Raw genomic sequence first — 22,038 nt, forward strand, 5'->3', positions numbered from 1 at the left:
TAAAATATAAGTTTATCTGTATTTAACAGGAACCAAGACAACAATGACTTAAAATATGTAGAGTTTTATTTTCTGTCTCGTATGATAGCCTGGAGACAGCTGGCCAGTGCAGGTATAGCAGACTGCGTTTTAAGGTCATCTGTGGGAAATGTAGTGCTCCACAGGTTCAGCATCTCAGGTTCCTTTTGCTGTTTTTTCCCATCATACCTAAAGTGGTACCTTTGAACACATAATCCAAGAAGGCTCACAACCGCATTCTCATTTCAGTGAATAAGTGAGAGGATGGGTTGAAGAAGGTGACCTCTTTTTTTGATAGGTTATTGGGGAACTGGTGGTGTTTGGTTACATGAGTAAATTCTTTATTGGTGATTTGTGAGATTTTGGTGCACTCATCACCGAAGCAGTGTATACTGTACCCAATTTGTATTCTTTTATCCCTCACCCTCTTCCCACCCTTTCCCCCTGAGTCCCCAAAGTCCATTGTGTCATTATTATGCCTTTGTGTCCTCATAGCTTAGCTCCCAAATATCAGTGAGAACATACAATGTTTAGTTTTCCATTCCTTAGTTACTTCACTTAGGATAATAGTTTCCAATCTCATCCAGGTCACTGCAAATGCCTTTAATTCATTCCTTTTTATGGCTGAGTAGTATTCCATCTATATGATGAGTTTGAGTTTGTTGTGTGTGTGTGTGTATACATATATATGTATACATATATATGTATACACACACACACCCCACAGTTTCTTTATTCAGTCATTGATGGGTGTTTTGGTTGGTTTCACATTTTTACAATTGTGAATTGTGCTGCTATAAACATGTGTGCAAGTATGTTTTTCATATAATGAGTTCTTTTTCTCTGGGTAGATACCCAGTAGTGGGATTGCTGGATCAAATGGTAGTTCTACTTTTAGTTGTTTAAGGAATCTCCACTGTTTTCCATGGTGGTTGTACTAGTTTACACTGCCACCAGCAGTGTAGAAGTGCTCCCTGTTAACCACATCCATGCCAAATCTGTTATTCTTTGATTTTTTGATCATGGCCATTATTGAGGGACTAAGGTGGTGTCGCATTGTGGTTTTGATTTGCATTTCCCTGCTCATTAGTGATGTTGAGCATTTTTTCATGTTTGTTGGTCATTGGATATCTTCTTTTGGGAATTGTCTATTGAAGTTTGTTTTTCTTGCTAATTTGTTTGAGTTTGTTGTAGATTCTGGATATTAGTCCTTTGATAGATGTATAGCTTGTGAAGATATTCTCCCAATCTGTGGGTTGTTTGTTTACTCTGCTGACTGTTCCTTTTGTCATGTAAAATCTCTTTAGTTTAATTAAGTTCCATCTATTTATCTTTATTTTTATTACATTTACTTTTGGGTTCTCGGTCATGAATCCTTGCCGAAGCCAACGTCAGGAAGGGATTTTCCAATGTTATTTTCTGGAATTTTTATAGTTTCAGGTCTTAGATTTAAGTTCTTGATCCATCTTGAGTTGATTTTGGTATAAGGTGAAAGATGACAATCCAGTTTCATTCTCCGCCATGTGGCTTGCCCATTATGCCAGCATCATTTGTTGAATAGGGTGTCCTTTCCCCACTTTATGCTTTTGTTTGCTTTGTCAAATATCAGTTGGTGTAAGTATTTGGGCTTATTTCTGCATTTTCTATTCTATTCCGTTTGTCTTTGTGCCTATTTTTATACCAATATCATGTTGTTTTGGTGAATATGGACTTATAGTGTAGTTTGAAATCAGATGATGTGATGACTCTAGGTTTGTTCTTTTTGCTTAGTCTTGCTTTGGTTATGTGGGCTATTTTGGTTCCATATGAATTTTAGGATTGTTTCTTCTAGTTCTGTAAAGAATGGTGGTGGTATTTTGAATGGGAATTGCATGAATTTGTAGATTGCTTTTGGCAGTATGATCATTTTCACAATATTGATTCTACCCATTCATGAGTGTGGGATGTGTTTCCATTTGTTTGTGTTGTCTATGATTTCTTTCAGCAGTGTTTTGTAGTTTTCTTTGGTAGAGGTATTTCACCTCCTTGGCAGGTATATTCCCAGGTTTCTTTTTTTTTTCCAGCTATTGTAAAAAGGGTTGAGTTCTTGAATTTATTCTCTGCTTGGTCTCTGTTAGTTTATAGAAGAGGTACTAATTTGTGTACATTAATTTTGTATCCAGAAACTTTGCTGAATTCTTTTATCAGTTTTAGGAGCTTTCTGGAGGATTCTTTAGGGTTTTCTAGGTAAACAATCATATCATCAGCAAACATTGACAGTTTAACTTCCTCTTTACCAACTTGGATGCCCTTTATTTATTTATCTTGCCTGATTGCTGTGGCTAAGACTTGCAGTACTATGTTGAAGAGGAGGGGTGAGATTGGGCATCCTTGTCTTGTTCCAGTTCTCAGAGGAAATGCTTTCAACTTTTTCCCATTCAGTATTATATTGGCTGTGGGTTGTTCATAGATTGACTTTATTACATTGAGGTATGTCTCTTGTATGCTGATTTTGCTGAGAGTTTTAATCATAAAGGGATGCTGGATTTTGTTGAATGCTTTTTCTGCATCTACTGAGATGATAATGTGATTTTCATTTTTGATTATATTCATGTGGTGTGTCAAATTTATTGACTTGTGTGTGTTAAACAATCCCTGCATCTCTGGTATAAAAGCCACTTGGTCATGGTGGATTATCTTTTTGATATGTTTTTGGATTCAGTTAACTAGTATTTTGTTGAGGTTTTTTTCCATCTATGTTCATCAGGGATATTGGTCTGCAGTTTTTTGTTATTGTTGCTATATCCTTTCCTAGTTTTGGTATTAGGGTGATACTGGCTTCATAGAATAATTTAGCAAAGATTTCCTCTTTCTCTGTCTTGGGGGAATAGTGTCAATATAATTGGTACCAATTCTTCTTTCAATGTCTTGTAGAATTCTGCTGTGAATCCATCTGGTCCTGGACTTCTTTTGTTGGTAAAAATTTTTTTTATTGGCCATTTCAATCTCACTGCTATTTAATGGTCTGTTCAAGGTATCTAATTCTTCCTGATTTAAGCTAGGAGGGGTGTATCTTCCCAGGAATTTATCCATCTCCTCTAGGTTTTCTAGCTTATGAGCATAAAGGTGTTCATGGTAGCCTTGAAAGATCTTTTGTATTTCTGTGGTGTTTCATTTCTAATTGAGTTTATTTAAATTTTTCTCTCTTTGTTTCTTCATTGATCTTGCTAATGGTCTATCAATTTTATTTATCTTTTCAAAAAACCAGCTTTTCGTTTAATTTATCTTTTGTATTTTTTTTTTCAATTTTATTTAGTTCTACTCTGATCTTTATTATTTCCTTTCTTCTGCTGGGTTTGGGTTTGCTTTGTTCTTGCTTCTCTAGTTCCTTGAGGTGTGACTTTAGATTGTCTGTCTGTGCTCTTTCAGACTTTTTGATGTAAGCGTTTAGGGCTATGAACTTTCCTCTTATCAGTGCCTTTGCTGTATCCGAGAGGTTTTGGTAGGTTGTGTCACCATTGTCGTTCAGTTTGAAGAATTTTTTAATTTCCACCTTAATTTCATTTTTGTCCTGATGATCATTCAGGGGAAAGTTATTTAATTTTCATGTATTTGCAGGGTTTTGAAGGTTTCTTTTGGAGTTGATTTCCAGTTTTATTCCACTGTGGTTTGAGAGAGTGCTTGATATAATTTCAATTTTCTTAAATTTATTGAGGCTTGTTTTGTGGCCTATCATGTGGTCTATCTGGGAGAAAGTTCCATGGACTGATGAATAGAATGTATATTCTGTGGTTGTTGGGTAGAATGTTCTTTAAATATCTGTTAAGTCCATTTTTTTTCCCAGGGTATAGTTTCAATTCATTGTTTCTTTGTTGACTTTCTGTCTTGATGACCTGTGTAGTGGTGTCAGTGGAGTATTGAAGCCCCCCATTATTGTGTTGCTCTCTGTCTCATTTCTTAGGTCTGTTAGTAATTGTTTTATACATTTGGAACCTCCAGTGTTAGGTGCATACATATTTAGGATTGTGATTTTTTTTGTTGGACAAGGCCTTTTATTATTATATAATGACCCTCTTTGTCTTTTTAAACTGCAATTGTTTTAAAGTTTTTTTTTTTGTCTGATATAAGAATAGCTACTCCTGCTTGCTTTTGGTGTCCATTTGCATGAGATGCCTTTTTTCACCCCTTTACCTGAAGTTTGTATGAGTCCATATGTGTTAGGTGAGTCCCTTGAAGACAGCAGATAGTTGGTTGATGAATTCTTATTTATTCTGCAATTCTATATCTTTAAGTAGAGCATTCAGACCATTTACATTCAATGTTAGTATTGAGATATGAAGTATGATTCTATTTATTGTGTTATTTGTTGCCTGTATTCCTTTGGGTTTTTAAAATTGTATTTTTATTATATATGTCCTGTGAGAGTTATGCTTTAAAGAGGTTCTGTTTTGATGCATTTCCAGTATTTGTTTTAAAATTTAGAGTTCCTTTTAGCAGTTCTTGTAGTGCTGGCTTGGTAGTCACAAATTCTCTCAGCATTTGTTTGTCTGAGAAAGACTATATCTTTCCTTCACTTCTGAAGCTTAGTTTCACTGGATACAAAATTCTTGGCTGATAATTGCTTTGTTGGAGGAGGTTGAAGATAGGGCCTGAATCCCTTCTAGCTTGTAGGGTTTCTGCTGAGAAATCTGCTGTTTATCTGATAGGGTTTTTTTTTTTTTCTTAATATATATGTTACCTGGTGCTTTTGCCTCACAGCAATTAAGATTCTTTCCTTTGTCTTAACTTTAGATAACCTGATGACAATGTGCCCAGGTGATCTTTTTGTGATGAATTTCCCGGGTGTTCTTTGTGCTTCTTGTATTTGGGTATTTGGATGTCTAGGTCTCTAGCAAACCCACGAAAGTTTTCCTTAATTATTCCCCCAAATGTATTTTCCAAACTTTTAGATTTCTCTTCTTCCTCAGGAACACCAATTATTCTTAGGTTTGGTCATTTAACATAATCTCAGACTTCTTGGAGTCTTTGTTTATATTTTTTTTCTTTGTCCTTGTTAGATTGGGTTAATTCAAAAACCTTGTCTTTGAGCTCTGTAGTTCTTTCTTCTGCTTGTTTGATTCTATTGCTGAGACTTTCCAGAGAATTTTGCATTTCTATAAGTCCGCCTATTGTTCCAAGTTTTGATTGTTTTTTATTTATGCTATCTATTTCATTGAAAATTTATCCTCCCATTTCTTGTATCTTTTTTGTACTTTCTTAAATTAAGCTTCACCTTTATCTGGTGCCTCCCTGATTAGCATAATAACTAACCTTCTGAATTCTTTTTTAGATAAATCAGGGATTTCTTCTTGGTTTGGATCCATTGGTGGTGAGCTAGTGTGATTCTGGTGGGAGGGGGGTGGTGTTAAAAAACCTTGTTTTGTCATATTACCAGAGTTGGTTTTCTGGTTCCTTCTCATCTGGGTAGGCTATGTCAGAGGGAAGGTATAGGGCTCAAGGTTGCTTTTCATATTCTTTTGTCCCAGGGGTGTTTCTTTGATATAGTACTCTCCCCCTTTTCCTAGGGATGTAGCTTCCTGAGAGCTGAGCTGTAGTGATTGTTATCTCTCTTCTGGATCTAGCCACCCCGCAAGCCTCCCAGGCTCTGGGCTTGTACTGGGGGTTGTCTGCACAACATTTTGTGATGTGAAACATATGTGGATCTCTCAGCTGTGGATATCAGCTCCTGCTCCAGTGGAAGTGGCAGGGGGGTGAAATGGACTCTGTAAGGTTCCTTAGCTTTGGTTGTTTAATGCAATATTTTTGTGCTGGTTGTCCTCCTGTTGGGAGGTGGTTCTTTCAAGAGAACATCAGTTGTGGTAGCATGGGGAGGAACAGGTGGTGGACAGAGTCCTAGAACTTCCAAGATTATATACCCTTTGTCCTCAGCTACCAAGGTGGGTAGGGAATGACCATTAGATGGGGTCAGGGCTAGGCATGTCTGAGCTTAGACTCATCCTTGGGGGATGGGGGTGTGGTTCCCAGGTCAATGGAGTTATTTTTCCCAAGAGGATTATGGCCATCTCTACTGTGTCATGCAGGTTGTCAGGAAAGTGGGGGAAAGCCAGCCACCATAGACCTCACACAGCTCCCATGCAACCCAAAGGTCTGGTGTCACTCTCACCATGCCCCATCCAACAGTACTGAGTCTGTTTCCAGGCAGTGGGTGAGTAGGGCTGAGAATTTGCCCCAGCTACCCGTCTCCCAGCTGTGAAAGCAAGTAAGGCTTTCTTGCTCCCCCAGCCACCCACCCTGTGAAGTCTGCACACCAGATTCATACCCTTCCCCAAGTTCTGGCCAGTAGACATCTCGATCACTTCCAATTGTTACAAAGTTCAGCTAGAGGATTTTTCTTCCTGTGGCCTTTTTCTAGTGCCTCTGGCAGACCTCCCCAAGGATCCCGTGAGGCAAGGGAGAAATGGCTTGCTAGGATACCCAACAAGCCCACAGGGCTTTTTCCATTGCTTTCTCTACCCATGTATTTTGTTCAGCTCTCTAAATTGACTCAACCCCAGGTAAGGTCAGACTCTTCTCCTGTGATCTAAACCTTTAGCTTCCCCAGTGAGGGTGTGTATATGTGGGTGGACAATCCCCCTTTATCACTTCTATAGTTTGCACACTCACAGTATTGGGTTGTCTACTGAATCCTGTAAGAGCAATCTGCTTCCTTCAGAGGGTCTCAGGGGACCTCTTTCTCAAAAACCACAACCCTAAAGTTGCCTTATATCCCATAAATCAAAGCTTAGTTACATGGTCACACAAATTTGCAAGGGAGGCTGAAAAATATAGTCTTATTTTGGGCATCCAGGTGTCTGGAGGCTTTATTATTCAGATGTTCAGGGATTTCTATTACCTTAGAAGAAAGAGAGAACAAAAACTATGCCACATGCTCCAAATCATTTTATATAGCTAATATTACCTTGATACCAAATCAAGGTAAAGACACTGAGACATAAATATGTGTCAAAAATTCTTAAAAATTTTACTAAATTGAATCAAGCCATGTATAAAGGTAATCTATCCTCCTTTTCTCATCTCATATATATTATATATATAGGCAATGCCTCTTCTTTCATATATATATACATATATATAGGCAATGTCTCTTCTTTCATATATATACACATATATATGAAATAAAAATACTTCTCTCATATATATGAAATAAAAAAGGAGGATCATTTCTTTACCCTGATAAAGTATATCTACAAATGCCAAAATCAAACATGACACTTAACAGTTCAATATTAGAAGTATAATAGAATATTATGATTGAAGTTTTGATCAAGGCATTGTAACACAATAAGTGCTGCATAACAACTGAAGGTAATGGGCAAAAATGAAGAAGATAGTTATGTGACTACGGTTAAATTCCTGAAGTACATCATACAACTTATTTGATTTGGTTAAATGCTTGGAGAGAAGGAATACCTTCTATTTCATCTAACTGCTCTGTGCAAAAGCGTGAGCTTAGTAACACTTCTGTGAACCTGAGATAATCTGAAAAGAATTCCTTTCACAGTAGACCATAGCACTTAGTTTGAGCAATTATTTTATGTCTTTTCCAGGAATGATTTGTTTATGCTCTTCTTTTACCTTCCAACTTTTATTTGGGGTTCAGGGGACATGCAGGTTCGTTACATGGGTAAATGTGTGTTGCGGAGGTACACAGTACAAATGATTTTGTCACATAGGTAGTGAGCATAATATACTATAGGTAGATTTTCAGTCCTCATCCTCCTCCCATTCTCCACCCTCAAGTAAGCTCTGGTGTTTATTATTTCTCTTTGTGTCCATGTGTACTCAATGTTTAGCCTCCACTTATAGATGAGAGCATGAAATATTTGGTTTTTTATTCCTACATTAATTTGCTTAGGATAATGGCTTCCAGCTCTATGCATGTTGCTGCAAAGAACATGATTTCATTCTTTTTTATGGTTGTGTGGTATTCCATGGTTTATATGTACCACATTTTCAATATCCAGTTCATAGTTGATGGGCACTGAGGTTGATTTTATGTCTTTGCTATTGTGAATAGTGCTGTGATGAACATATACATGCAAATGTATTTGTGGTAGAGCAATTAATATTCCTTTGGGTATATACTCAGCACTGGGATTGCTGGGTTGAATGGTACTGGTTTTAAATTCTTTGAGAAATCACCAAAGTGCTTTTCACATGCATGAACTAATTTACATTCCTAGAAGCAGTGTATAAACTTTCACTTGTGTCCATAGCCTCAGCAGCATCTGTAGTTTTTTTGACTTTTTAATAATAACCATTCTGACTGGTGTCACATGGTATCTCATTGTGATTTTGATTTGCATTTCTTTAATGATCAGTGATGTTGATAATTTTCCCATATGATCATTGACTGCTGGTATGTCTTCTTTTGAGAAGTGTCTGTTTGTGGTCTTTACATATTTAACATTTTTAAAAAACATCTTTTTTTTCTCACCATCCACAGTAGATAGGTTGTTTTTTGCTTGTTGATATAAGTTTCTTGTAGATTCTTAATAGCAGACCTTTGTCAGATGCATAGTTTGTGCATTTTCTCCTATTCTTTAGATCATCTGTTTTCTCTACTGATAGTTTATTTTGCTGTGCAGAAGCTCTTTATTCAGGTCTTACTTGTTAATTTTTGTTTTTGTCACAATTGCTTTTGGAGTCTTTGTCATGAAATATTTGGCAAGGCTTATGTCCAGAATGGTATTTCCTAGGTTTTCTTCTAGGGGTTTTATAGTTTTAGGTTTCATGTTTAACTCTTTAATCTGTCTTAAGTTGATTTTTATATATGATGAAAGGAAGTGGTCCAGTTTTAGTCTTCTGCATATGGCTAGCTAGTTATCCCAGCACCATTTACTGAATAGAAATTTCTTTCCCATTGCTTGTTATTGTTGATATTGTCAAAGATCAGATGGTTGTAGGTGTGTTGCTTTATTTTTGGGTTCTCTAACCTGTCGCATTGGTCTACGAGTCTGTTTTTGTATAAGCACCATGCTTTTTTGTTACTTCCAGATTTTGCACATTCAGTATGATGTTGCCTGTGGGTTTGTCATAGAAGGCTCTTTTTAATTTAAATTATGTACCTTCAATGCCTAGTTTGTTGAAGGTTTTTAGCCTGAAGAGATGTTGAATTTTATCAAAAGGCTTTTCTGCATTTATTGAGATGATCATGTGCTTTTTGGGTTTATTTCTGCTTATGTGATTCCTGGTTAACTGTATTTCTAGATATTTTATTCTTTTTGTGGCTATTGTGAATAGGATTGTGCTATTGATTTAGCTCTTAGCTTGGACATCTTGTTGTATATAAATGCCACTGATTTTTGTACATGTATTTTCTATACTGAAACTTTGCTAAAGCTATCATATGTAGAGTCACATTTATTGATTTGTGTATATTGAACCAACCTTGCATCATCGACATAAATCCTACTTGATCATATTGGATTAGCTTTTTTATTTGCTGCTGGATTTGATTTGATAGTATTCTGTTCAAGACTTATGTATCTAAGTTCATCAGGGATATGGGCGTGAAGTTTTCTTTTTCTGTATCTTCACCAGGTTTTGTATCAGAATGATGCTGCCTCATAGAATGAGTTAGGGAGGAGTCCTTTCTCCTTAATTCTTTGGAATAGTTTCAGTAGGATTCGAACCAACTCTTCCTAGCATATGTGGCAGAATTTAGCTGTGAATCTTTGTGTTCCAAGGTTTTTTCTGGTTGGTAGACTTTTTGTTACTGATTCAATTTTGGAACTCATTATTGGTCTGTTCAAGTATTCATTTTCTTCCTATTCCAGTCCTGGGAGGTTGTCTGATTCTAGAAATTTATCAATTTCATCTAGGTTTTCTAGTTTGTGTGCACAGAGGTGTTTATAATAGTCTTTGAAGGATTTTTGTAGCTCTGTGGGACCAGTGGTAATGTCTCCTTTGTCATTTTAAATTATTTTTATTCGAATCTTTTTTTATTTTTTCTTTATTAGTCTAGCTAGCAGTCGATCAATCCTATTGGTTCTTTCAAATAACCAACTTTTGGTTAGTTTGTCTTTTGTATGGATTTTTGTGTCTCAATTTCACTCATTTCAACTTTGATTTTGGTTATTTCTTTTTTTCTGTTAGCTCTGCAATTTGTTTCCTTTTGTTTTTCTAGTTCTTCTGGGCGTAATGTTAGGTTTTTAACTTGAGATTCTCTTTTATTTCTTTTCTTTTTTTTTTTGAGACGGAGTCTCACTCTGTCACCCAGGATGGAGTGCAGTGGTGCGATCTCAGCTCACTGCAAGCTCTGCCTCCCGGGTTCACGCCATTCTCCTGCCTCAGCCTCCCGAGTAGCTGGGACTACAGGTGCCTGCCACCGCGCCCGGCTAATTTTTTGTATTTTTAGTAGAAACGGGGTTTCACCGTGGTCTCAGTCTCCTGACCTCATGATCCACCTGCCTCGGCCTCCCAAAGTGCTAGGATTACAGGCGTGAACCACTGTGCTCGGCCTTCTTTTCTTAAAACCTACATCCTGCCAACTTTCTAATTTTTGATGTAGATATTTACTATTATAAACTTTCCTCTTAATACTGCTTTAGCTGTGTCTCAGAGATTTTGGTATATTGTATCTTTGTTTTCATTAATTTCAAGAAATTTCTTGATTTCTTCCTTAATTTCATTCTTATCTAAAGTCATTCAGGAGCAGATTATTTGATTTCCATGTATTTGTATTGTTTAAGATATTGCTTGGTATTAATTTCTTTTCTTTTTTTTCCACTGTGGTCCAAGAGTATGGTTGGTATGATTCTGGTTTTTAAAATTTGTTGAAAATTCCTTTATGGCCAAACATATGATCAATCTTAGAGTATGTGCCATGTTCAGGTGAGAAGAACGTATGTTCTGTTGTTGTTTGTGAAGTGTTCTGCAGATGTCTGTTGTGTCCATTTAGTGAAGTATCAAGTCTAGGTTTCAAATGTATTTGTTAGTTTTCTGTCTTGATGATCTGTCTGACCCTGCTAGTGAGGTGTTGAAGTCTCTCACCATTATTGTGTAGTTATCTAGGTCTCTTTATAGGCCTCTGAGAGCTTGTTTTATGAATCTGTGTGCTCCAGTGTTAGGTACATATATATTTAGGATAAACTCTCTAGTTGAATTGAACCCTTTATTATTGTGTAATGCTTTCTTTGTCCTTTTTGATTGTTGTTGGTTTAAAGTGTATTTTTTTTCTCTAAAGTCAGAATAGTACCCCCTGCTCTTTTTTTGTTTTCTGTGTGCTTGATAAATCTTTCTCCATCCCTTTCTTTGAGTCTATGGGTGTCATTATGTGTGAATTTGGTCTCTTGTAGACAACATACATTGAGTCTTCCTTCTTTATCTATCAATAACTTGCCACTCTGTGCCTTTTATGTGGAGCATTTAGCCCATTTATGTTCAAGGTTAATGTTGATATGTGAGGATTTGGTCCCGTCATTGTGTTGTTACCTGGTTGTTATATACACTTGATTGTATAATATCAATGGGCTCTGTACTTCAGTGTGTTTTCATGGTGGCAGGTAATGATCTTTTGTTTCTATGTTTAGCACTCCTTTAAGGACCTGTTGTAGGTTTTGTGATAGTGATTTCTCTTAGCACTTCATGTATGAAAAGAATTTTAATTCTCCTTTACTTATGAAACTTACTTTTGCTGGATATGAAATTCTTGAATGGAATTTCTTTTTTTTTTAAGGATGCCGAATATAGGCCCCTAATCTCTTCTCACGTATAAGCTTTCTGCTAAAACTTCCACTGTTAGCCTAATGGGGTTCCCTTTGAATGTGTTCTAAACTTTTTTCTCTAGTTGCTTTTAATTTTTTTTAAATCTGAGAGCAGGTACTGTTTATTAGCTGACCAGCTCAGAAAAATAATCATGATAGACACCTTAGTTCATTCTTCTAATAAGCCTGTTGATCTGGACCTCCCTTTTGCCAGCATCTCCACATTCTACAAAATGGGTGGTCTTTTTCTTCATCCCACCTCGTGGAGAAGATACTGAAGGGCCAAAGAAAGTTATTTGCTTCTTTGAAGCATTTTCCAACAGTGTAGATCTCATGAATCAGATCCTCCCTGCAGATGATCCCATATTTACCAAGAGATCGAGCTGTCAAAGCATTATCTGTCAAAGCAATTCACTTCTTATTGATTTCGCCATAACCACACTTGTAGATTAGTTCATTTACTGACTTCAGATTTGGGTACCTCATGCAATATATGGCTCTACAATCCTCAGCATATTAATTGAAACCTTGTTCAGCTTCACAAAAGCTCCATTGAAGATTTGATAAAGGAGAAAAAGCTGCAACACCTTTCGGACCTTTGGGCTCACACCATTGATACCTCTGATCCTGATGACAAATGCCAATTTGGGTTCTGCAGGTACATAGAAGTTGCCAGCTTTTCTTGCCATCCTTGCCATTTGAATTTCAGTTCTGTACATTTTCCTATATTCCTTATGACAGTGCTTCACTTTTTCATAGATAAGCTTCCTCCTTGCTGTTTGAAGCATCTTCTGGGCAAACTTCTTACTCAGGCACTGGATCTTTAGCTCTGTGAAATTCCTTTGCTTTTTCTTAAGGGTTTCTGGCACAAAAGGATCCTTCTTCTACTCTTCTACACCCTCCATGGTTACAGCCAGAAAAAGAGCTCTTTTTAATATTTTTTGTTTTGCGTTGACTTTGGAGAATCTGATAATTATGTGAGTTGGAGATGGTCATTCTATATAGTGTCTCACTGGGATTCTCTGAGTTTCCTAAATTTGCATGTCAACCTCTCTAGCAAGGTTGGAAAATTTTTGTAAACAATATCCTCAAATATGTTTTCCAAGTCACTGATCTCTCGTCCTCTCTTTCTGGAATGCCTATATGTCATAGGCTTGATCTCTTTACATAATTCCGTACTTCTTAGAGGTTTTGTTTATTTAAAACATTCTTTTTGCTTTATTTTTTTTTCTGCATGCATTGATTCAAAAAAGTGGTCTTTAAGCTCTGAGATTCTTTCCTCTGTTTGGTCTATTCTGCTGTTAATATTTCTGATTGTATTATAAAGTTCTTGTAGTGATTTTTTTCAGCTCCAGAAGATCAGTCTGGTTCTGTCTTAAAATGTCTTTATCTTTCAGCTCTTGTATCATTTTATTGGATTCATTAGATTGCTTGGATTGGGTTTTAAATTTCTCCTGAATCTCAATGATCTTCATTGTCATCCAGATTCTGAATTCCGTATCTGTCATTTTAGCCATTTCAGCTTGGTTAAGAATCATTGCTTGGGAGCTGGTGGAAATAAGAAGACACTCTGGCTTTTAAAGTTGCCAGAATTCTTGCACTGGTTCTTTTTCTATTTGTGTGTGTTGCTGTTCCTTTAATCTTGAAGTTGCTGTCCTTTAGATGGGGCCTTTTGCTTTTATGTTCTTTGGTGCCCTTGAGGGTTTGAGTGTGATATAAGTTGTGTGTAGTCAACTGGCTTCATTTCTGGATAATTTCAGGGATCCAAGGCTCAGCTAAGCACTCCTGGGCTCATGATCTAACCCTAGAGGACTGGGACAAAGCCCATAGCTATTTTTGTGGCCCCTGAAGGTTAAACACTTGCTGTGCTGCAGGGACCAAGGTGTTGCAAGTCCACTGGCAACAACACTCTGTTGGAGGGTGCTGACAAAAGCACTTTTGCAGAGTGGCAGGGGTTTCTGATTTCTGTGCACACTAATGATAGGGCAGTGGTGGGTTCTGTGTACATGTGTGCCAACAGCAAGGTGGCAGCTAATTTAAGTCCAGGCACAGTGGCTCATGACTATAATCCCTGTGCCTAACAGCCAGTGTGAAAGGATTACTTGAGGCCAGGAGTTTGAGACAAGCTTGGGAAATATACTAAGATCCCATTTCTACAAAGAAAAAAATAGTTGGGTGTAGTGGTGTGCACCTGTAGTAGTAGCTACTCAGGACGCCGAGGCAGGAAGTTCACTTGAGCCCAAGAGTTTGAATCCGCAGTGAACTGTGATTACACCACTGGGCGATGGAGTGAGACCCTGTCTATGAAAAACATACAAATAAAAATAATTTAACCTAATCCCTAAATTTAAAAAGCCTTTTCCCCTCTCCAATTTTTCGGTGACTGAAAGAATCACTACTATTTTTTTATTTTGCCATTGAATTCCAGTTTTATACTTCTTTGATTATTGAGATATTCTCTCTATATATAGAATAAATTTTCCTCTTAAGAATTCAGCTTTCATTTTAATCAAGATTATACGTGTTTATTTTTTAAAGAGTCGGGTATTTCTACTGCACTTAGGAAAAACAGAAGACCTCTAAACACTTTACCCAAAGTTCTTCCAGAGGCAACTACTTTCAACTGTTGGCTAATTGTTTTTGTTTTATGTATACCATTATAGAACACATAATTATACTGTAATTTTTTTTGAGTTGATGGCATTTTTTTAAATGTTATTTTAAAAAAATTATTTCAATAGTTTTGGGGGAACAGGTTGTGTATGGTTATATGGATAAGTTCTTTAATGGTGATTTCTGAGATTTTGGCACGCCCATCACCAAGTGGTGTACACTGCACCCAATTTTTAGTCATTTATCCCTCACCCCCCACCACACATCTGGAGTCTCCAGAGTCCATTATATCATTCTTATGCCCTTGCATCCTCATAGCTTACTTGTCTCTCACTTATAAGTGAGAACATGTGATGTTTGGTTTTTTATTCTTGAGTTACTCAGAGTAATGATATTCAGCTCCATCCAGGTTGCTTCAATTGCCATTATTTTGTTCCTTTTTATGGCTCAGTAGTATTTCATGGTATGTGTATATTTATATATATATAATATATATAATTGGTATACATATTATATTTATATATATTACATTTTATCTATTCACTCATTGGTTGATGGACATTTAGGCTTGTTCCACATTTTTGCAATTGCAAATTGTGCTGCTGTAAACATGTGTGTGCAAGTGTCCTTTTCATATAATTACTTCTTTTCCTCTGGGTAGTTACCAGAGTGGAATTGCTAGATCAAATAGACAGTTCCATTTCTTTTTACCACATCCGTGCCAACATCTTTTAATTTTGATTTTTTGATTATGGCCATTCTTGCAGGAGTAAGGTGGTACTGCATTGTGGTTTTGATTTGCATTTCCTTGATAGTTGGTGATATTAAGCATTTTTCATATGTCTGTTGATCACTTGTATATATATATATTTTTTTTTTTTTTTTGAGAATTGTCTATTGATGTCCTTAGCCCACTTTTTGATGGGATTATTATTATTATTTTTTCTTGGTAATTTTTTTTAGTTCATTCTAGATTCTGGATGTTAGTCCTTTGTGGGAAGCATAGTTTGTGAATATTTTCTCCCCCTCTGTGGGTTGTCTGTTAACTCTGCTGATTATTTCTTTTGCCGTCAATAAGCTTTTTAGTTTAATTAAGTTGTATTTACTTATCTTTGCTTTTGTTGCATTTGCTTTTAGGTCCTTGGTCATGAATTCTTTGCCTAAGCCAATGTCTAGAAGAGTTTTTTCCAATGTTGTTTTCTAGAATTTTTGTTGTTTCTGGTCCTGGATTTAAGTCTTTGATCCATCTTTAGTTGATTTTTGTGTAAGATAAAAGAGATGAGGATACAGTTTTATTCTCTTACATGCGGCTTGCCAATTATCCCAGCACCATTTGTTGAAGAGTTTGTCCTTTCCTGACTTTGTATTTTTGTTTGCTTTGTTGAAAATCAGTTGGCTGTATTTGGCCTTACTTTACTCTTCTCTTTTCTCTTCTCTTCTCTTCTCTTCTCTTCTCTTCTCTTCTCTTGGTCTATGTGCCTGCTTTTATACCAGTACCATGTTGTTTTGGCAACTATAGCCTCGTTGTATAGTTTGAAGTCAGGTAATGTGATGCCTCCAGATTTATCGTTTGTATTCACTCTTGCTTTGTATATGCAGGCTCTTTTTTGATTCCATATAAATTTGAGGATTGTTTCTTCTAGTTCTGTGAAGAATTATGGTGATATTTTGATGGGAATTGCATTGAATTTATAGATTTCTTTTAGTAGCATGGTCATTTTTACAATATTGACTCTACCCATCCACGAGCATAGGATGTATTTCCATTTCTGTCATCTCTAAGTTCTTTCAGCAGTGTTTTGTAGTTTTCCTTGCAGAGATATTTTACCCCTTTGGTTAGTTATATTCTAAGTATTTTCTTTTATTTTTGCAGCTGTTGGAAAATGAGTGGAGTTCTTGATTTGATTCTTAGCTTGGTCACTGTTGGTGTATAGCAGTGCTACTGATTTGTGTAACTTAATTTTGTGTCCTGAAACTTTACTGAATTTATTTATCAGATCTAAGAGCTTTTTGGATGAGTCTTTAGTGTTTTTTAGGTATACAATCAGATCATTAGGAAACAGTGACAGTTTGACTTCCTCTTTATCAATTTAAATGCCCTTCATTTCTTTCTCTTGTCTGATTGCTCTGGCTAGGACTTCCAATACTTTGTTGAATAGAAGTAGTGAAAGTGGAAATCCTTGTCTTCTTCCAGTTCTCAGGGGGAATGCCTTCAACTTTTCCCCATTCAGTGTAATATTGGTTGTGGGTTTGTCATAGAGGGCTTTTATAACCTTAAGTACGTTTCTTCTATGCTGATTTTGCTGAGGGTTTTAATCATAAAGGGATACTGGATTTTGTCAAATGTTTTCCTATGTCTATTGAAATGATCATGTAATTTTGTTTTTTTTTTATCATGCTTTAAGTTTTAGGGTACATGTGCACAACGTGCAGGTTTGTTACATATGTATACATGTGCCATGTTCGTGTGCTGCACCCATTAACTCGTCATTTAACATTAGGTATATCTCCCTCCCCCCTCCCCCCACCCCAAAACAGGCCCTGGTGTGTGATATTCCCCTTCCTGTGTCCACGTGTTCTCATTGTTCAATTCCCACCTATGAGTGAGAACATACGGTGTTTGTTTTTTTGTCCTTGCAATAGTTTGCTGAGAATGATGGTTTCCAGCTTCATCCATGTCCTACAAAGGACATGAACTAATCCTTTTTTATGGCTGCAAAGTATTCCATGGTGTATATGTGCCACATTTTCTTAATCCAGTCTATCATTGTTGGACATTTGGGTTGGTTCCAAGTCTTTGCTATTGTGAATAGTGCCGCAATAAACATATGTGTGCATGTGTCTTTATAGCAGCATGATTTATAATCCTTTGGGTATATACCCAGTAAAGGGATGGCTGGGTCAAATGGTATTTCCAGTTCTAGATCCCTGAGGAATTGCCTCACTGAGGCATTGCCTCAGTGTAAAAAGGCATTGCCGTTGCCCTGAGGAATTGCCTCAGTGTAAAAGTGTTCCTATTTCTCTACATTCTCTCCAGCACCTGTTGTTTCCTGACTTTTTAATGATCGCCATTCTAACTGGTGTGAGATGGTATCTCATTGTGGTTTTGATTTGCATTTCTCTTAGTTTTTAATTCTGCTTATGTGATGTATCATATTTGTTGACTTGCATATGTTAAACCATCCCTGCATTCCTGGTATAAAACCCACTTGATCATGGTGGATTATCATTTTGATATGCTAATGGATTCAGTTACCTAGTATTTTGTTGAGGATTTTTGCATCTATGTTCATCAAAGATATTGGTCTGCAGGTTTTTGTTGTTGTTGTTGTTGTTATGCCATTTCCTGGTTTTGGTATAAGAATAATACTGGCTTTATAAATGATTTAGGGAGAATTCCCTCTCTTTCTCTATCTTTTGGAATAGTGTTAATAGGATTAGTACCACTTCTTTGAATGCTTGATAGAATTCAGCTGTGAATTCATCTGGTCTTGGACTTTTTTTGTTGGCAATTCTTTTATTACGATTTTAATCTTCCTGCTAGTTATTGGTCTATTCAGAGTTCCTATTTCTTCCTGTTTAATATAGGAGGGTTGTATATTTTCAGGAATTTGTCCATCTTTTCTAGGTTTTCTAATTTGTGTGCATACAGGTTTTCATAGTAGCCTTGAAGGATCTTTTGTATTTCTGTGGTATTGGTTGTAGTATCTCCCATTTCATTTCTGATTGATCTTATTTGGATCTTCTATCTTATTTTCTTGGATCATCTTGCTAATGGTCTATCAATTTTGTTGATCTTTTCAAATAACTAGCTTTTTGTTTCATTTATCTTTTGTATTTTTTTGGTTTCGATTTCATTTAGTTCTGCTCTGATCTTTATTACTTCTTTTCTTCTGCTGAGTTTGGGGTTGGTTTGTTCTTGTTTCTTTAGTTCCTTTAGGTGTGACATTAGATTGTTTATTAATGCTTTTTTAGACTTTTTGATCTAATCATTTAATGCTATAAACTTTCCTTTTAGCACTGCTTTTGACATATCCCAGAGGCTTTGATAGGCTGTCTCACTATTATTATTCAGTTCAAGGAAATCTTGATTTCATTTTCGACCCAATGATTATTCTGGAGCAGGTTACTTAATTTTTAATGCATTTGCATGGTTTTAAGGGTTCCCTTTTGGAGTTGATTTCCAATTTTATTCCACTCTGGTCTGACAGAGTACTTGATATATTTTGAATTTCTTAAATTTGTTGAGACTTGTTTTGTGGCCTGTCATATGATCTGTCTTGGAGAATGTTCCCCGTGCTGATGAATAGAATGCATATTCTGCAGTTGTTGGGTAGAATGTTCTGTAAATATCTGTTAAGTCCATTTGTTCTCTGGTATAGTTTAAGTCCATTGTTTCTTTGTTGAGTTTCTGTCCTGAAAACCTCTCTAGTGCTGTCAGTGGAATATTGAAGTCTCTCACTATTATTGTGTTGCCTTCTATCTCATTTCTTAGGTCTAATAGTAATTGTTTTATAAATTTGGGATCTCCAGTGTTGGGTGTATATATATTTAGGTTTGTGATATTTTCCTGTTGGACAAGGCCTTTTATAATTATATAATGTTGTACTTTGTTTTTTTTTAACTGCTGTTACTTTAAAGTCTGTTTCTTCTGAGACAAGAATAGCTACTCTGGCTCAATTTTGGTGTCTATTTATATGAAATATCTTTTTTCACCCCTTTATTTTAAGCTTATGTGAGTGCTTATGTGTTAGGTGAGTTTCTTAAAAACAGCAGATACTTGGTTGGTGAACTTTTATTCATTCTTCCATTCTGTACGTTTTAAGTAGTGCATTTATGCCATTTACATTAAATATTAATATTGAGATGTGAGGTACTATTCTGTTCAACATTCTAGTTGTTGCCTGAATACCTTTCTTTTTTTTTCATTGTGTTACTATTTTATAACCCCTGTGGGATTTATGCTTTTTGGAGGTTCTATTTTATTGTACTTCAAGGCTTTGTTTTAAGATTTAGAACTCCTTTTAGCAGTTCTTATAGTGCCAGATTGGTTGTAGTAAATAATCTCAGGATTTGTTTGTCTGAAAAAGACTGTATCTTTCCTTCATCTATAAAGCTCAGTTTCATGGGATACGAGATTTTTGGCTGATAATTGTTTAAGAAGGCTAAATATAGGACCCCACTCCCTTCTAGCTTGTAGGGTTTCTGCTGAGAAATCTGCTGTTAATCTGATAGGTTTTTATATATATATATATATAGGTTACCTGATGTTTTTTTCTTACAGCTCTTAAGATTCTTTCCTTCATCTTGACTTTAGATAACCTGATGACTAGGTGTCTAGGTGATGATCTTTTTGAAATGAATTCCCAGGTATTCTTTAAGCCTTTTCTATTTGGATGTCTAGATCTGTAGCAAAATGAGAGAAGTTTTACTTGATTATTCTCTCAAATAAGTTTTCCAAATATTTAGATTTCTCATCTTCCCTGGGAACACCAAATATTCTTAAGTTTCATTATTTAATATATCTCAAACTTTTTGTAGGCCTTTATTTATTTTTTCTTTTTCTTAGTTGAATTGGGTTCATTTGAAAGCCTTGTCTTTGGGGGGCATGGCCAAGATGGCCGACTAGAAACAGTGGCAATTGGAGGCTCCCATCAAAAAGAACCATAATTAGCATGTGAATACTTCACTGGCAACCAAGGTATCCAGGTTCTTTCATCAGAACTAACTAGGTGGCTGACATAATCCGTGGAGAGGAAGGAAGAGCAGTGTGGTGTGGTGGCCCACCTGAGGGCCACACAGGGCATGAGAGCTCCCAACCCCCAGCCAAGGGAGGCAGAACTTCAACTCCAGCCAGAGGCTCAGGGACAGAATCTGGATTTCCCTGGGCCTAAGCCCCTGGTGGAGGGTTGGTCAGAGTCTCTGTGAACCAGCAAACTTAGCCTTTCATCCTGGTAGTTCTGAGGAATCTGGGCAGTCCAGATGAGTGGGTTTCCCCCCAGCAAAGCACACCCCATCCAACAAGGGAAAAAGTGCTTCATTAAATGGGTCCTGTTCCCCATGCCAGCCAATTGGGTGAGACCCTCCAACAAGGGTTGTCAGACACCTGATACAGGAACAATCCTACTGGAATCAGGTTGGTGCCCCTTGAGTTTTCAGATCCCAGAAGAAGGAGCAGGCAACCACCTTTGCTGTTCTACAGCCTCCCTGAGTGATGTCTGTAGGCATGGGAGTGAATCAGATGAATAGGACCTGAAGTGAACCCCCAGCAAACTGCAGCACCCTTACAGAAGAGAGACCTAACCATTGAAAGAAAAGCAAACAAATGGAAAGCAACAACAGCAGCCTCAAAAACAACAAAAAAGTTCCCACAAAAACCACATCCAAGGGTCAGCAGCCTCAAAGATAGAAATTAGACAAACTCACAAAGATGAGAAAGAATCAACGAAAAAAATGCTGAAAACCCAAAAGGCCAGAGTGCCTCTTCTCCTCCAAATGATTGCAGTGCCTCTCCAGCAAAGGCACAAAACTGGACATAGGATTAGGTGGACAAATTGACAGAAGTGGGCTTCAGAAGATGGGTAATAAAAAACTACACTGAGCTAAAGGAGCATGTTCTAATCCAATGCAAAGAAGCTAAGAACTTTGAAAACACGTTAGAGGAATTGCTAACTAGAATAACCAGTTTAGAGAAGAACGTAAATGACTTGATGGAGCTGAAAAACACAGCACGAGAACTTCATGAAGCATACACATGTATTAATAGCCAAATCATCTAAGCAGAAGAAAGGATATCAGAGTTTGAAGACCACCCTGCTGAAATCAGGCATGCAGGCAAGATTAGAAAAAAGGATGAAAAGGAATGAACAAAGCCTCCAAGAAACAAGGGACTTTGTAAAAAGACTGAACCTCCAATTGATTGGTGTACCTGAAGGAGATGGGGAGAATGGAAACAAGCTGGAAAACACACTTCAGTATATTATCCAGGAGAACTTCCTCCACCTAGCAAGACAAGCCAACATGCAAATTCAGGAAATACAGAGAACACGACTATAATACGCTACAAAAAGATTAACCCCAAGGCACATAATCATCAAATTCTCCAAGGTTGAAATGAAGGAAAAAATGTTAAGGACAGCCAGAGAAAAAGGCCAGGTCACCCTCAAAGGGAAACCCATCAGACTAACAGCGGATCTCTCAGCAGAAACCCTACAAGACAGAAGAGACCGGGGGCCAATATTCAACATTCTTAAAGAAAATAATTTTCAAACCAGAATTTCATATTCAACCAAACTAAGCTTCATAAGCCAAGGAGGAATAAAATCCTTTCCAGACAAGCAAATGCTGAGGGATTTTGTCACCACCAGGCCTGCCTTACAGGAGCTCCTGAAAGAAGCACTAAATATGGAAAGGAAAAACTAGTACCAGCCACACAAAAACACAACAAAAGATAAAGACCAATGAAGCTATGAAGAAACTGCATCAACTAGTGTACAAAATAACCAGATAGCATCATGATGACAGGATCAAATTTACACATAGCAATACAATCTTAAATGTAAATGGGCTAAATGCCCCATTTAAAAAAGACAGACTAGCAATTGGATAAAGAGTTAAGACCCTTCAGTGTCTTATATTCAGGAGACCCATCTCATGTGCA

General features: G+C 36.8%; 1 pseudogene; it reads right to left on the reverse strand.

The window, feature by feature from the left end:
- Nucleotides 1–9,161: 9,161 nt before the first annotated feature.
- LOC100987032 (large ribosomal subunit protein uL30-like) lies at nucleotides 9,162–12,670 on the reverse strand (annotated as a pseudogene).
- Between the last annotated feature and the right edge of the window lie 9,368 nt (nucleotides 12,671–22,038).

The sequence above is a fragment of the Pan paniscus genome, chromosome 5 (assembly GCF_029289425.2).
Source record: "Pan paniscus chromosome 5, NHGRI_mPanPan1-v2.0_pri, whole genome shotgun sequence".
In the NCBI taxonomy this organism is placed as follows: Eukaryota; Metazoa; Chordata; class Mammalia; order Primates; family Hominidae; genus Pan; species Pan paniscus.